The following is an 18,189-nucleotide window of genomic DNA, read 5'->3' on the forward strand; positions in this document are numbered from 1 at the left end:
CGCAGTCCGGGTCTTCTGCTTTTCTCAATGGGGCTCCGTGTAGCTCCGTGTAGCTCCGCCCCGTCACGTGCCGATTCCAGCCAATCAGGAGGCTGGAATCGGCAATGGACCGCACAGAAGCCCTGCGGTCCACCGAGGGAGAAGATGCCGGCGGCCATCTTCACCGGGTAAGTAAGAAGTCACAGGAGCGCGGGGTTGAAAAAAAAAAAAAACACGTTTCGGCGCGGGACAACCCCTTTAACAACGGACACGTGGACAAGCACAGGCGGGCAGGGCCACTACATCTCCCTGACGGCACATTGGGTGAATTTAGTGGAGGCTGGGACCGAGTCAGAGCCTGGGACCGCTCACGTCCTACCCACCCCCAGAATTGCGGGCCCAAGCTTGGTGCTGGTATCTGCGGCAGTGTATGCTTCCTCCACTAAACCACCCTCCTCCTCCTCCTCCTACGCAACCTCTGTCTCGCAATCAAGATGTGTCAGCAGCAGCACGTCGCCAGCAGTGGATGTCGCGCTGCATGGCAGCACAGCGGTGGGCAAGCGTCAGCAGGCCGTGCTGAAACTACTCAGCTTAGGAGAGAAGAGGCACACGGCGCACGAACTGCTGCAGGGTCTGACAGAGCAGACCGACTGCTGGCTTTCGCCACTGAGCCTCCAACCGGGCATGGTCGTGTGTGACAACGGCCGTAACCTGGTGGCGGCTCTGCAACTCGGCAGCCTCACGCACGTGCTATGCCTGGCCCACATCTTTAATTTGGTGGTTCAGCGGTTTCTGAAAAGCTACCCACGCTTGTCAGACCTGCTCGGAAAGGTGCACCGGGTCAGCGCACATTTCCGCAAGTCCAACACGGACGCTGCCACTCTGCGGACCCTGCAACATCGGTTTAATCTGCCAGTGCACCGACTGCTGTGCGAAGTGCCCACACTGTGGAACTCTACGCTCCACATGTTGGCCAGGCTCTATGAGCAGTATAGAGCTATAGTGGAATACCAACTCCAACATGGCCGGCGTAGTGGGAGTCAGCCTCCTCAACTCTTTACAGAAGAGTGGGCCTGGTTAGCGGACATCTGCCAGGTCCTTGGAAACTTTGAGGAGTCTACCCAGATGGTGAGCGGCGATGCTACAATCATTAGCGTCACCATTCCTCTGCTATGCCTCTTGAGAAGTTCTCGAAAACGGAGGCGGGGGAAGACAGTATGTCGCTGGATAGTCAGAGCACCCTCATGTCTATATCTCAGCGCGTTGAGGAGGAGGAGGTGGAGGGGGAGGAGCCTGAGGAGAAGTAGGGGGAAGAGACAGCCGGGCCCACTGCTGAGGGTACCCATGCTGCTTGCCTGTAATCCTTTCAGCGTGTATGGCCTGAGGAGGAGGAGGAGGATCCTGAAAGTGATCTTCCTAGTGAGGACAGCCATGTGTTGCGTACAGGTACCCTGGCACACATGGCTGACTTCATGTTAGGATGCCTTTCTCGTGACCCTCGCGTTACACGCATTCTGGCCACTACGGATTACTAGGTGTGCACACTGCCAGACCCACGGAATAAGGAGAACCTTTCCACTCTCATACCCGAAGAGGAAAGGAGTTCGAGAGTGATGCTATACCACAGGACCCTGGCGGACAAGCTGATGGTAAAAGTCCCATCCGACAGCGCTAGTGGCAGAAGGCGCAGTTCCGAGGGCCAGGTAGCAGGGGAGGCGCGGAGATCAGGCAGCATTTTCAGCGCAGGCAGGGGAACACTCTCCAAGGCCTTTGACAGCTTTATGGCTCCCCAGCAAGACTGTGTCACCGCTCCCCAGTCAAGGCTGAGTCGGCGGGAGTAAAAGTCACTGTAAAAGGATGGTGAGGGAGTACATAGCCGATTGCATGACTATCCTCCGTGACGCCTCTGCTCCGTATAACTACTGGGTGTCAAAGCTGGATACGTGGCCTGAACTCGCGCTGTATGCCCTCGAGGTGCTTGCTTGCCCTGCGGCTAGCGTCTTGTCAGAGAGGGTGTTTAGTGCGGCTGGGGGAATCATCACGGATAAGCGTACCCGCCTGTCAACTGACAGTGCCGACAGGCTTACACTCATAAAGATGAACAAAGCCTGGATTTCCCCAGACTTCTCTTCTCCACCAGCGGACAGCAGCAGTACCTAAACAATACGTAGGCTGCACCCGCGGATGGAAGCATCGCTCTCTCTCAGCATAAAAAATGGGGACCTTTTAGCTTCATCAATCTGTGTATTATATTCATCCTCCTCCTCCTGCTCCTCCTCCTGAAACCTCACGTAATCACGCCGAACCGGCAATTTTTCTTAGGCCCACAAGGCTCAGTCATATTACTTTTGTAAACAATGTTTAGACGTTTCAATTCTCATTAAAGCGTTGAAACTTGCACCTGAACCAATTTTTATTTTAACTGGGCTGCCTCCAGGCCTAGTTACAAATTAAGCCACAGTAACCAAAGCGATTAATGGGTTTCACCTGCCCTCTTGGTTGGGCATGGGCAATTATTCTGAGGTACATTAGTACTGTTGGTACAGCAAGGTGTGTGGGGTTGGCCTAAACTTTTGCTACATAAATGTAACTGGGGCCTTGTCTATACTGCAACTACTGAAATGTGAAAGAGACTGTTATCTCCCTAAACTGCTGCAACGGGAATGTTACTGTGGCCTGTCTTGACTGCTACTACTACAGAAATGGAACTAATAGTGTGCTCCCCCTATACTGCTGCTTCGGAATTGTTACTGGGGCCTGTCTTGACTGCTACTATTACTGAAATGGAACTAATACTGTGCTCCCCCTATACTGCTGCTTTGGAATTGTTACTGGGGCCTGTCTTGACTGCTACTATTACTGAAATGGAACTAATACTGTGCTCTCCCTATACTGCTGCTAGTGATATGTTACTGGGGCCTGTCTAGACTGCAACTACTACTGAAATGGAACTAATACTGTGCTCCTGCTATACTGCTGCTGGTGATATGTTACTGGGGCCTGTCCAGACTGCAACTACTACTGAAATGGAACTAATACTGTGCTCCCCCCATACTGCTGCTAGTGATATGTTACTGGGGCCTGTCTAGACTGCAACTACTACTGAAATGGAACTAATACTGTGCTCCCCCTATACTGCTGCTAGTGATATGTTACTGGGGCCTGTCCAGACTGCTACTACTACTGAAATGGAACTAATACTGTGCTCCCCCTATACTGCTGCTAGTGATATGTTACTGGGGCCTGTCTAGACTGCAACTACTACTGAAATGGAACTAATACTGTGCTCCCCCTATACTGCTGCAAGTGATATGTTACTGGGGCCTGTCCAGACTGCTACTACTACTGAAATGGAACTAATACTGTGCTCCCCCTATACTGCTGCTAGTGATATGTTACTGGGGCCTGTGTAGACTGCTACTACTACTGAAATGGAACTAATACTGTGCTCCCCCTATACTGCTGCTTTGGAATTGTTACTGGGGCCTGTCTTGACTGCTACTATTACTGAAATGGGCGATTGGGCAGCATGTTACCCAGGAGAAGTGGCAGCGGAGTGTCATGCAGTGATTGTGCTTTGTTGGAGGTAGTGTGGTGCTTAGCTAAGGTATGCCTTGCTAATGAGGGGTTTTCAGAAGTAAAAATCGTTGGGAGGGGGGGGGGGCACTCTTGCCGCTATTGTGGCTTAATAGTGGGACCTGGGAACTTGAGATGCAGCCCAACATGTAGCCCCTCGCCTGCCCTATCCGTTTCTGTGTCGTTCCCATCACTTTCTTGAATTTCCCAGATTTTCACAAATGAAAACCTTAGCGGAGCATAGGTCCCATACAAAAATGCTCGGCTCGCCCATTGACTTCCATGGGGTTCGTTACTCGAAACGAACCCTCGAGCATCGCGGGAAGTTCGACTCGAGTAACGAGCACCCGAGCATTTTGGTGCTCGCTCATCTCTACCCACGATCTAAAAGTGCCCGGCCAGCAAATATAGCACTGGGCACTTTTACCCCGAGCAGGAAAGATAGTCCTGGAACTATCTTCCCGGCCGGAATATGTCGGCCACTGCATCGTCTCCTATGGGAGCCAATGACAGCAGCCGGAGAAGGGAGGTGGGAGGGAGTTTAGCAGCGTGACTGCTAAACTCCCTCCCCCTTCTCTCCTCCTCTCTGGCTATTTGCAATGGGAGGGGGCGGGGTGGAGCTAAGCCCTACCCCTCCCATTGCTGGCTGCAGACAAAGGGCGTGGAGGGGGCAGGAGCTTAGCTCCACCCCGTCTTGCTCCCTCTTGCAAACACTTGGAGGGGAGGTGAGAGGCAGAGAGCTGGGAAGGGAGAGGGAAATGGGAGAACAGCTTAGCAGAGCTAAATTGTCTCCTCTCTGCCCAACAGCATTGCGGCCTCGGCGTATATGCACTGGGCCCATGCCATCTGAACGAGCACACAAATGTTAGATTTGTACGCCCGTTCACACGTTTTTACATCGCCGGCGGGGAAACATAAAAACGCACACGCCCATGCGACTCCAGCCCCAAGATGGTGTCTGATAAGCATGGGACAGGGGGCTGCACTGCGGGGAAGTGACTGCAATACACAAAGGAGACCTCCAGTGAGTGACAGGCAATCAGATGAGGGGTAGGCATAAAAAAATGTGGGCCTTCACTGGGATTGTTAATAGTTAAAAAAAAAAAAGCTACTTTCTTCAAAAAAACAGCACAACCCTGAGGATAGTTTGTGTCCGGTATTACAGCTCATTGAAGTGAGTGGACAGGTCTGTGATGCCCAGGTGCCTTTGGGGGCCCATAAGGCCCCTCTTCCCCATAAAAGGAGTCTAGTACAATGAATAAAGTATTACAGTTGGGGGCCCTTTTACAGGTTTTGCACAGGGGCCCAGAAGCTTCCAGTTACGCCTCTGTCATTCGCTCTACTAATCTAGTTAAATAAAATTGGAATTAGTATTTAAGAAGCTACAAGTAGGAGTAATAATCAATGGCCGAGCATGCCAGCGCACATAAAGCATTGAACTCATTTAGTTTCTGGCTTGATGATGGCTCCCCTGTGCTCATTTGTCTCTATAATCGGCCGTCTGGCATGCTATATCTTTTATTCGACGTGAAGAATGGTTGCCTTCAGTTAGAGCCGTGACTCTTGTGGATGTACTGGATGTATGTTGGTGACATTAACACTCCACACTTACCAGAGCGCCAGCTATTTACTATTAACACAAAGTGGGATGAAGTAGATTATGTGAATGATGTAGCAGGTGCTTGATGCGGTGATGGCCTAATTTGTGATAATGTATCAGAATTAATGTTATTTGAACAAGTAATCATTTTGCACATCAGTGACTGAGAGACTTGTATGCTGAGAGCAAACTTTAGATGGAGTAGTCAAGCAAATTGGTGATGTTGGTGCAGAGAACAAAATTCCAACCACCCCCTTTATATTGATTGTCCAGGAATTTACAGACAATTAACATCTGTGGTTAATACGTAATACTCCTGGTCGTTTGGAATCGTGAGAAAACTAATGTCTGGTTCAAAGGAAATGCATATGTGGCAGGCATAGGATCCTGCAAGGAACCTTTCACATAGGACATAATATTCAGCAACAGCATTGTGGAATACGTCCTCCTGTGAAATATTCAGCCCCAATATAAATGCTGCTGATGTGCGGATTTGGGTGCAGAATTAAAATATTAGAATTCTGCTGGCAATTCTGCATCAAAATGTGCAGACTGTGGTGCTGAACTCAAGGATGGCATATTCCACAACATTCTGCCCCGTGTGAAAAAGTTTGGATTCATTTACAGGCTATTGCAATAATGTACCAGGCCTGTCTTGTGCACATAAAGACAGATATCTGTTGTGGTGACAGTAAACGTCACAGGTTACAGAATACGATGCAGACAATGGAGTTACAAAAATAGGAACTTTTTATTGGAGACAACTGAGGAAGATTTAAGATTGGAGACAACGTAAGAAACAAATAACTGTAGCAATACTGTATGTATTTCTGACTACAACTAACTATGGCCTACAACTGCTACGCTATACGTACCAGGAAATAATAGTTTTTACACTTTGGGTTAGATACTGTGTTATCCACACACACTTCTAATCTAATGTAAAAAAGCCTACAGGCTTTTTCTTGCAACACAGTTTGACCCCTTTGACTGACCCTAGATGGATGATTTTGGTGTCATTACATTAGTGACATCCTCACCAGCGCAGTAAAATCCTAAAATTTGAGTTTGATACATTGAGTGACCTCTGAGTGAAGCTTAAAGTTAAAATGTTAAGTCTATGGGCATGTACCACTACAGAGAGTGAAGCATTGCTAAGCAGAGCGAGACGCGAGTGGCAGGGAGAAGTGAGACTGGTTTTACACAAGCGAGGGTGATAATGGGCCATGATTCATGGCCTGATATCCCACTTTCCACCATGTGAAAGCCCCTGTGGATGCGAGGTGTTTTCATGTGAAAGCAGCTTCACAGCACTACGGGAAATCCCTTCATGAAGGACGAAGGATTTCCCCATCCACGGCTGAAGGGATTTCCCCATCTGCGCCTGAAGGGGTTTCCCCATCTGTGCCTGAAGGGGTTTCCCCATCCACGGCTGAAGAGATTTCCCCAGTCCCCACAGAGGATCGCGAAGCTCTCCCATTGCTTTTAATTAAAGAGAGGGAGAAGCGATGAGAGGGAGAGAAGCGTCAAGAGAGAGAAGCAGCGAGAGAGAGAGAAGCGGTGAGAGACCGAGAGCGAGATATCTCCTCCGAATACAAAGTGATACAAAGTGAATATTCACCTAACCAAGCAGATTTAGAAGTTCACAACAAGCATTTTTCCAGACATTTTATGTTCACAAAGCGAACATCAGGTCAATCTTGTAAGGTAAATAAGGTTAAACCTAAAGTGCACAGTTCATATTTGACAAGAATACTCTCCTCGACTGCCAGATCTACCCTGCAAAACTCCGATGCTGTTGTAAAATAGTTCCATGCTTAATTCTGGTACAATTCAAAGCTAAATATGTCAGCTGCCTTATGAATGCTAATGCCCCACAGGATAGCGTTTGATGTACTACACTGCTAGCAAGCTTGCTTAATCCCTTAAAAGTCACTTTCAGTGTGTACACTATTCAGCTTTTTACAAGGCCGAACACACTTACAACCTAATCTTGCAGATACTCTCGATGGACCTTTGGATCCATACTGCAGTTCTGAACTCTGTTTAACAGATTGTCGGACACTATTTGGCTTTTAACAAGGCTGACCTCACTTACAACCCGATGCTGCAAAAATTCTCAATGTCCATTGGTCAGCCTGGATCCATTGTAGCCCTATAGGCTATCACTTCCCAACAGTCCTCCCTCTAGTTTACACAGCACCTTCACATGCACTTCCTGCGACATTTCTTATAACACAGCTCAAAATAGTCTTTAATAGGAAGCGTAACAGCCAATACATTTTCAGCTAATGAGCATACTCAGTTCAAGTTGTTGCAAATTTTGTTGTACATGCCAATTTTGTAACAAAATTTGTTACATCTCACAACCAGGGCATTTCTCTGGCAACAGTTTAACCACTTCAGAGGTGAGCCCTTTACACAACTATGGCCTACTAGATGGGTGCATTTTTGGGTCAGTAGCGGTCCATCTCATGGAAAAAGAGCAGGACAACCCTTACTGGAAACATTAACAAGTGTGCAAATAGACTTCTTAGAGATGAATAAATTGTATGTTTGAATGGATATAAGTAAAGGGCTGTAAATATTACATAATACATTTTCCCCTTGAAAACCATTGAAGCGGCTGACAAACTCCAAGAGAAGAATTGGCCCTAATTAGATATGCCTGGCAATTGTTATGAGGAGTAAAGCTTGGATTTCTTGTTCTCCGAGATCCAGCACTGGTTTCTGTCGAGCCGCGAGGGGTTGCTAGGCAATAACTGAGGAGGCTCATACATGCCTAATGCTAAATGCTGGTTCGCGCAGTTGTATATATATATTTTTTTTTTTTTCAAAAGCTTCGTTCTATAATTATTCGAACTGTGTTCCTTATTTATGCAAATAAAACTTCCCGGGTTGTGTTTAAGAAAGCGCCCTGTTATCTAGTGTAAAACAGCAGCAATTTAAGCTTAATATGCACAATGAGGAACAATCCCAGCCTCCGACTTCGCATTTATTCTTGCAGGAAACAAAAGCCAGAGCAATTTATTTTCTGCTTATGAGCCATTATATTTTCATAGCTGCCATAATGAGACTTATTCTTGAAAAAGTAATAATATAATAGAGGAGCAGAGAAAGGAATGACATGGTTACAGCTTATCAACACATATTATAAGTGAAGAGCATCTAGGAATTTGGAGGAAGTTCACGTACAAAGAGGTCATGGATACAAAACGCATTTCTATGATCCAATACGTTTTCACGTAGATTCTGGATATTTCACAAGTGTCCCAAATTCGGCCTCATTGGTGGGTACTGCCATGCCATGGTCTTAGATTGCCTCTGCCAGGTTCTGCTAAGCTCAGAAGAGTGGCATAGGTAAGTATTTTACTATGTGGCACCGTTATGGGTGCACATGAATGCTTGATAAAGGGTAGAGTAATAGAAAAAAAAAGGGTGGAGCAACCCAGTGGAGAAGTAAAAGGATGAAATGGAAGTTTGGCGCTTGGTTGCAGGAATATGATGGAAAAGCCTTTTTGTTTTTAGAAGGTACAGCCCACCCTACATAACGTTATGCCCAAGGAGTAAAGGACAGCAGACAAGGAAGGAAAAACTTTTTTCGGAGGGGTGAATGTGGCACGACCTTCAGACATAAATGACTGAAATTGGGTATTTGCCAAAAGGTTCTCCGTTTATTATTAAAACCAACTTGTATACACGTTTCGAGGTATGTCAACCTCTTCCTCAGTACAGTTTGTGTATACATGTGCTGTATGAGGATCGAGGAGAGGACTGCAGACTGGAAGGTGCGGGCTGGGCTCCTTCAAGCAATCATTGCTGAAAGAGCTCCCTTTAAAGGGGTTGTCCCGCGGCAGCAAGTGGGTCTATACACTTCTGTATGGCCATATTAATGCACTTTGTAATGTACATTGTGCATTAATTATGAGCCATACAGAAGTTATAAGAAGTTTTTCACTTACCTGCTCCGTTGCTAGCGTCCTCATTCCCATGGAGCCGACTAATTTTCGCCGTCTAATGGCCAAATTAGCCGCACTTGCGCAGTCCGGGTCTTCTTCTCTTCTCAATGGGGCTCGGTGTAGCTCCGTGTAGCTCCGCCCCGTCACGTGCCGATTCCAGCCAATCAGGAGGCTGGAATCGGCAATGGACCGCACAGAAGAGCTGCGGTCCACGGAGGTAGAAGATCCCGGCGGCCATCTTCACCGGGTAAGTAAGAAGTCACCGGAGCGCGGGGATTAAGGTAAGCGCTGTCCGGTGTTCTTTTTTAACCCCTGCATCGGGGTTGTCTCGCGCCGAACGGGGGGGGGGTTGAAAAAAAAAAAAAACCCGTTTCGGCGCGGGACAACCCCTTTAAGATATGCTGTCACCGATCCAGACGTGTATACCCAGCAAGTACTGAGGAAGAGGTTCACGTGCCACGAAACATGTATACAGCTTGGTTTTAATAATAAACTGAAATCTTTTTGGCAAATACCCAATTTCAGTCATTTATGTCTGAAGGTCGTGCTACATTCACTGCTCCAAAAGAAAGTTTCTCCTTCCTTGTTTGCTGCTTGATAAAATGGGAATGGCGGAGCCCTGACCCCTAGAAACGTGTTGCAGAATTACCCTTTGTTTTTGTTCACTTACTTTATATATGTTATTGGTTTATTATTGTATTATCTCATTGTTTTTTATTGGTGCCCCTCCCAATAAACACGTTGCCAAGAATTTACCACTTATATTTTTGGTTTCTGTTACTTCGTACCACGTCATCTGGATACGGCCCTCCTGGACACATGGAGTTGCCAGAGGTCCTTATAGGCCTCCCTGGTGAAGTAAGTAACTTACTGTTTAGTCTCACTTTTTAATCAGTTCTTCTTGGAGGATTTTCCCTGAGTGCTCTGTGCCTCTTTTTGTTTCTTCACCGCACTGCTATGGAGGTACTGTGTTGCAAGGAAAAAGACATGTCCCACAGTAGAGGCCAGGGATGGAGTAAAAAGACCCAGCCTATACTTACCCTTTCACTCCACACACCCCTCCCTTCCCCCACGGCTCTAGACCTCACCACTTTGGTCGTCTGCTTATTTCCAAGTAATGTAATCATGTGCCATCTAGCACGAGATCATTGTGGCCAATCAGTGGGCATAGCAATGCTGAGGATGGGGATTGGCTGCATCAATCACATGATTGAGCTGCCTGGAAGTGAGCGGGGGACTGGAGTGGTGTAGACCAGAGAATTTGGGGTGTGAAATATGTGCATATAGGCCTCTTTTTATTTTTCGGCATAAAAGGGGGTATTATTACTGAAAGAGGCCATGCAGGGGCACTAAATCTGTGAGAGGGTTACTATTACTGTGAGGGGACAAAGTGCATGGCTTTGCATGAAATGGGTGTGGACTAACATGAAGCAGCGTTCTATGGGTACCACAAAAATGGACCCTCTTTTCATTGTTAAAGGTTTGGAGGTGCAGGGAACAATATGCATGTGGCTTCATTATGGTGGTGTTGTGGCTGCCACTGTTATGGAGACACTGACATGAACGTGGGGACAATATGAGTGGGAATAACATAATTCTGTTTCCACCATAAGCTGTCTGAATGATACTCATAGGAGGACATTAAGGAAGACAATGGTATGGGGACACCATGGATGTAATTGTGTGATGGAGACATTGTGACTAGAGATGAGCGAGCATACTCGCTAAGGACAATTACTCGATTGAGCATTGTCCTTAGCGAGTATCTCCCCGCTCGGAAGAAAAGGTTCGGCTGCCGGCGCGGGTGACAGGTGAGTTGCGGCCATGAGCAGGGGGGAGCGGGGGGGGGGGGGAGAGAGAGAGATCTCCCCTCCGTTCCTCCCCGCTCTCCCTCACTGCTCCCTGTCCGCCGCCGGCAGCCGAATCTTTTCTCCCGAGCGCGCAGGTACTCGCTAAGGGCAATGCTCGATCGAGCAATTGCCCTTAGCGAGTATGCTTGCTCATCTCTAATTGTGACTGCTACTGTTAGGAAGACACCTTTTAAGGACTATTAAGGATGTTGGACTATTAAAAGGATGTAGCTTCATGAGGGAGGCACTGAGGCTACTACAGGGCCCTTTAACATGGAATGATTATCTAAATAGAACATATGCATGTTTATTTATATCAAAATCTTCATTGTTTTCATTGTACATACAGGGTGTTGCGGGTGGTGGGATAGTGAGGCAGGATTTGGGATACGATGCAGGAGACGGAGTAACCAAAATGAACAGCATTTAATTATGAATAGAGATGAGCGAGCATGCTCGCTAAGGCAAACTACTCGAGCGAGTAGTGCCTTAGCCGAGTATCTCCCCGCTTGTCTCTAAAGATTCGGGTGCCGGCGGGGGAGAGCGGTGAGTTGTGGGAGTAAGCGGGGGGAGCGGGGGGGGGGGGAGTGAGAGAGAGATCTCCCCCCTGTTCCTCCCCGCTCTCCCCTGCCCCCCGCCGGCAACCTTTAGAGACGAGCGGGCAGGTACTCGCATAAGGCACTACTCGCTCAAGTAGTTTGCCTTAGCGAGTACACTCGCTCATCTCTAATTATGAACAAAGGAATGAAAGTGAACTACCTCGTGATGACACTTCAGTGATTAAACGGTTAGTTACGGCGAACTATATCCTAGGAATAATAATACTTTGTGCACAATGTGGAATAACAGCGGCGGAACAATATCAATAAGGCTGTACAAAGATTTGTCCTGTAGAACAGTAATACAGTAAACGTAACACAGAGTTCATCTTTAAAGGGTTAACGCTCAATTCTTTTCAATGCAGTCTAACTGGAAACATGGGGGTTGAAAATATCTCTCTAATTGCCAGCTCACGCATTGCTCTTTGTATAATATTTCTATCCACAAATGACAGTGGGCATATATTTATATATATTTTTTTAAATTAATGTTTCCCCTTTCTTCTTGCAAATAAGGAAAATGGAACAATACCACTGCAGCGCCACCTATTGAAAGGCAGCATTCCTGCAAGTCAATGTTAGACTCTTTATACAAGCCTTGTAACAGGAACTGGGAATTGAAAACCAAGCCAGAAGCGATACACAGACAGCTGTTTCGGGGTGTTTGCCCCTCATCAGAGTGCAGTAGATGTCTGGCTTGGCTAGCGAGAGGTCTGTGATGTTGGTCAGGAATGCTGTCTTTTCTCCTTAGGGAGAGCACCTAGAAGGTGAGTGAGGAGACTTATAAGGCCATTCAGGCTCCTCTGGGTAATATGCACTTTCCCTTCCCCTACGCAGTATACACACCGTATGCTGCATCTACCCTTCTATTAGTTCCTTCCAGCATGACTGATGAAGTGTTTACTCTGAAACCCGTATCTTTTGCTGGCTTTTAATTCACTAAATAAAAGAGAAGTTGGATATTTCATCCGATTGTCTCATGAGTTTCATTGAAGAGTTGTGGCAAGATACCAGCTCAGTACAATTCATAGATTCTCCAACAAGCTTGTGGATTACCTAACAGTCTTTCTCATAGTGTGCACAACTAATTTTGGAAATGAAGCCAGCCTCACTTACAGTTTGCCATGCGGGAATCATTGCTACCATCTCACCAGACTAGTCCAAGCTCGGGAGGATGATTCTATCAGAGCTACATCGGATCCTTCTTCCAGTCCAGATGCCCCACTGGGTTGGGGACATAGTGGGGTCTCACTTTTTCCCTTTTTGTGGATGCAGGCAGTCCAGAGCCTGCTGTCCTCTCCTAGCAGCCCTTTCTCTTCCTCAGGCTAATTTTACACAAGTGTTTTATCGCTGCTATTTTGCTATGATAAAACGCTGGTCGAAAGTCGCGACCATTTAAAGTATTGGATTCCAGTGCATCCGTTCACATGAGTAAAATCGGTTGGCTGGGAAAGTTAGCGCATACGGTGCGCATTCTGGACGGTCGCTTTTACGCATGACCGGAAAAGATAGGACTTGTCCTATCTCTTGCGGCAATATGCCAGCTGTTCCCAGAGACTCCTATGAGAGCTGTCAGAAAAGGGAAGGGGGAGGGAGTTTAGCAGCAACTCATGTTGCTAAAGTCCCTCCGCCGCCCCTTGCTGGCAGCTCCCATAGGCTGGGGGGAAGAGGGGGAGGGAGTTTAGCAAACTAGCTCAGCTCCCTCCCTTTGCTGACAGCTGAAAAGGGGCAGAGAGGGGAAAGGAAGGGAGAGGGAGTTTAGTAGAGCTGAGCTCTCCCCCCGGCGGACAGTATTTTGGGCTGCGGCGCATATATGCTGCATCTCGGCTGTCTAAATGGACGAGAAAATGGGAGATGCAACAGTGACTTGACTGTGGCTGCCTCACAATTATGCAATTTTCAGCCGCGATGCAGGCGGCCGAAAAACGCAGCGCCCGTGTAAAAGAGCCTCAAGCTCAGTCTCTGCACTTCTTGCAGACTATTGCACTCCTAGTCTGCAGTGCACTGGCAGCTCCTATCTGATCACATCAGATTTTTGTGCTGCTGTGGTTTGGGTCAAGCCGGGATACTTGCCCATATTATGGGCTTGGAGAGTTAATATGACTGCTTGCCAATCCATAGCCATTGTGTTGATGAAGCTGCTGCGATAACATGAAATGAGATGCTGTGCTGCAAAAGGTGAAGTAGTGTACAATACATTGCTCATTAAATGACAGTCGAGATGCTATATCTCTATCTACAGCTGTAGATGTAATCTTCATGCATTGAAGAGTCGCAAATTATAACCTTGCCGGGATTTATTGCCACTTAGGTTTTGCTCGTTAGGGAAATACTCTACAGCATATTGGTTCACAGACAATGCGGAATAGTAATGAAGTAAAGCGAGATGGAAAGAAAAACTGAGGTTTCATTCCCTTTTTTAATGTGCGCTGAAAAAATGCTTCACAGAGCTTTTGCTTTTTCACTTATTCATCGGTTCCATTTGTTTGTCCAGTGCAGAAAAAATCTATTGAAGGAAACAGTCAACAAGTTGACAATCTACTATTCTTATCATGTGCCTCAATACAGTACAATGCTGTCCGCAGGGGCCGGGCTGCGGGTCTCTTTGTCACGATAGGATTGTAGAAAAATAAAGCTTGATTGCTGTATAATGAAGTTCTGCTACAGTTTAGTATACCTTGCGCTTCAATTCCTCATCATTTTCAGGATCTTCTGTGAGTTTGCTGCAGTTAAGGCTTTATTCTCACAAGCGTATATCGGCTGCCGTTTTCACGGCTGTCGATATACTGTATGATGCATCAGATCAGATGGGCGATTTTTCACAGCGTAAAAGCGCCAGGCTGGCCAAGATAGCGCATTTCAGCCAGGCGCCTTTACGCTGGCCAGGAAAGATAGTTCAGGAACTATCTTCCTGGCTGGAATATGGTGGCGGCTCCCATAGACTCCTATGGGAGCCTATGGTAGCTGCCGGAGAAGGGAGGTGGGAGGGAATTTAGCAGAGTGACTATGTTCCGCCCCTTGCCGGCTGTTTGCAATGGGAGGGGACAGGACAGGGAGGGAGCTAGTTGCTAAGCTCCTGTCTGTCCTGCCCCCTCTTATTGCTTGGAAGCCAAGAAGGGACGGAGAGGGGGTAGGAGCTTAGCACACTAGGTGCGCCACAAGACAGCAGGTGTGCTGCTTTTTTAAAAAACTATGTCATAAATTTTGTCTGTGGTCAGATGCACCCTAGCACTGACAGAGTTCTTCAACATCAGGGACACATTATCACTCATTCAGCGGTGCAGGCAGAAACGGCTTTTTGACCAAAAAATGGCGGGTGAGCATCTGGTACTGTGGGTTAGCATGGAGCATCACATTGCAGAAGCCGTTTGTATCTGCTAGCCTGAAAGGCAGCAGCATTTCCATTGCAAGCAGCGGTGCAATGCTTGTGTTCAGGCTCTGCGCTCGTGGATTTTGGGGTGGTATTTTTTTTAGCTTTTCGATAGCTGGGTGGTGGAGGGTTCGTTGCTGACCTGGAGCATGCTGAAATATGGGGAAGATGTCAATGTAGGTGAAGGTGATGGTGGCGGCTCAACTTCTGCTCTCCGTTTCCCACTCCTGGCTCTGAAGCCTGCAGCCCGATCGTCAATAGCAGAGCAGAGGCCTGAAGTATATGTGCTACTACCCCCTACACAAAACAGCCCCTCTGTGCTCAGAGGCGTGAACAGGGAGGATGATGGAGGAAGAGGCAGTGGATGAGGGAGCAGGATAAGGCTGACTCGTTGCTCTTTGGCCCAGGTGGGCTCTCAAAACCAGCAGATGGTGGGAGTTCTTACGGCAGATCTTACAGATGACCACTCTTTTGACATCATGTGTGATTTCAAAGATTGTCCAGACTGCACAAGTCCTGTGAGCAGACCTAGTTGTGGGCCTGATGTTGGTGCTGCTGTGACTAGTAGTAGCAGAGGGTGGTGGCACTGCCCTTTTATTCTTCTGCAACACCCTACTCTCTGCCCAGCAACATCCGCCTATACCTCCTTGTCCCCTGCAAGTTGCTATCATGACTTTCCCTGTCTGTCCATGTTGGGTCAAGCACCTCATCCTCTTCCACTTCCTCTTTGTCGTCTTTCTCTTCTTGATTGGACTCTATGTCATAGTGAGCACCGGGAGCTGGTACCTCCATTTCTACATCCCCTGAGTACACTCACCGCATGCACTGGCCCACCCTCATCTTTCTCTTCGGAGAAAAAAATAGTTGGACATCAGTGCACTCATGGTCTTAGTTTTCTCCCTCTGGTTTTTTGGACTGCCTTGTTGACATTCATGGCACTAAATGATCAAGCAGCTACTCAGACAGATCCATGTGGACTGCTTTGAAGGATGTAGGGGATTTGGCATGGGATGAAGTAGAGGGGAGATTTTCCCATAATCGTTGCCAAAAATTGGTTCAGACCAACCCGATTCAATTTTATGAAAACCAGGATTTTATCGCCCCAACCAATCACAATGAGCAGCACTAATCATTACTGACATCATGTTCATGGACTGATCCTACCTGTTTCACAACAGCACATACACCAAAACTAAAGACCGCGCATACGCTGTTGTAAGACTCAATGTCATGTGGTCTACCTTCCAGTCCAACACTAAAGAGATCTTTCTACCATCCTTGCCCCTTCTTAGCTCACAGTGGTGTTCTGCCTTGAGCCAAAGGTCTGAGTAGTGAGTGTCCATATCAGCAATGTTTATGATATATCTGGTTAATTTCTTCTTCTTGTTTTCCAGGGCAGCATCAAATGTACATCAACCTAGAAAACAAAGAAGTGGTTGATTTGCTATTACAGCACATTTCATGTAGCTTAGGGCACATGATACAATTTGGCGAATTGTTAGTGGATAAAAATTGTTTTGACTCTGATGTAAAAAAGTGATAAGAGCTGCCATACTGTGAGCCTATATTGCTTCTGTGCCCATGCTGAGTGCTGGCGATTGTTCTTTCACAGCTTAGATTGTCAGCATTTACTAAAGATGGCACCAGAAATGGACTATTAGTCACTTTCCACATATCCAACTGCATTCTCATTCTTCTCAACTTCTTAAAGGGAACCTGTCACAAACTATAAGCACCACAAATTAAGTTATGGGTTTTTAGTTTAGGTGATATGGAGTCCGTTGAGCCTGTTTTTTTTTATACTGACCTGGTCCCCCATTTCTATGGTGTCCCCTGGCAAAGTCAGAGCGCACAGCAAACTTGACACTTTTCATAAGACTGTGTGCATGCATTTGCATTCATCTTTATGGGAGCATGCATACACAGCCTTCTGAAGAGTCAAACTAGCTATATATGTAGTAGCCCAGAACAATGGGGCCCCTCCATAACTGTATGCATGCATTTGTCTATGTAATGTCAGTGTCTTCTGTGTTGCATTATTGATGTATACTGCATAGCTGCAGCACTGAAAGAGTTAACTGTCTGGTATGAGAGCTGACTGTCTGGAAAATGTATCTGTTTGTTTGTCATGTGACCTTGTCATATATATGTAGATGCAAGGTGAATGAGTGAGGAATTATTTGTTTTTGTTATAGCGGGCAGGGCTGCAAGAGGACCACACAGGCACCTTCAGCCTGTAGGGCCCAGAATGGAATAGGCTATAAGGAATCTACAGCCTGCCCTGGACTTGCTGTACCCAGGAAATGTGAAATTGCCATGCAGCGTATCTGTTCCCCCAAATGTGAGTGTTGTCCGGTAGAGAGTTAGAGAGAAGAGAGTGTGTTGCCAGGACCAGGACCCACAGATAACAGGACTGTGGTTTCTCCTGTTCACTCATGAATCCTCCGTCACACCACTTCGATGTTTGCACTATGTTTTCCTGCTGCCATGTATTTACAAGTAAACAAGCTTCACCGACCATTCCCGGTGTGGCTCAGAAAGTTAAATCCCTGTGTGTGGACTCTTTAATACCAAAAACTGGATTCACTGCAGAGGATGGAGCGGTGGCGTCACGCGTGACACAAAGAACTAAGGTAATTCATCATTGGGTTCCCTTGTTTAATAGCCTGCCTGCGGCTCCTTGGACAGGTCACCAGCTGCCCTCCCGGTAGGAGGCGGTAGAGCCACTGTGACAAGACCCAAACTCTACCCCACTGTCTCCTAGGCTGGGGCCCACTCCTCGGATGCTGCATATATGTGCTGACTTCGACAGAACACCTCAGAAATAGGAGACTGGGCAAGTATGAAAAAAAGCTCTCCGGACTCCATGTCACCTAAACTAAAAGCACCATGACTTAATTTATGGTACTTGGAGTTTGTGACAGGTTCCCTTTAAAGGGAATCTGTCTCTTACTTTTAGCCCTAAAAACTAAGCTTATGGGCTGAAAGTAGGTGACTTCCCCGTCGTTCTCCTGGTGTCAGCACTGGAAACCACCGCTCAATGCATTAAGTAGTCCACCTGTCCTAATTTTAGAATGAGAGCATGATTTAGCTGCACCACTCAATGCATTGAGCAGCAGCTTCCAGAGCTGACCCTGGGTGAACGACAGGAAAGGTAAGTATTAAACTTACATCCCCGGACTCCATGAGTCACCTAGTAAGCTTAGCTTTTAGGGCTAAAAGTAAGTGACAGATTGCGTTTAACTAAATATGAGAC

Source organism: Eleutherodactylus coqui, chromosome 9 (assembly GCF_035609145.1).
Source record: "Eleutherodactylus coqui strain aEleCoq1 chromosome 9, aEleCoq1.hap1, whole genome shotgun sequence".
In the NCBI taxonomy this organism is placed as follows: Eukaryota; Metazoa; Chordata; class Amphibia; order Anura; family Eleutherodactylidae; genus Eleutherodactylus; species Eleutherodactylus coqui.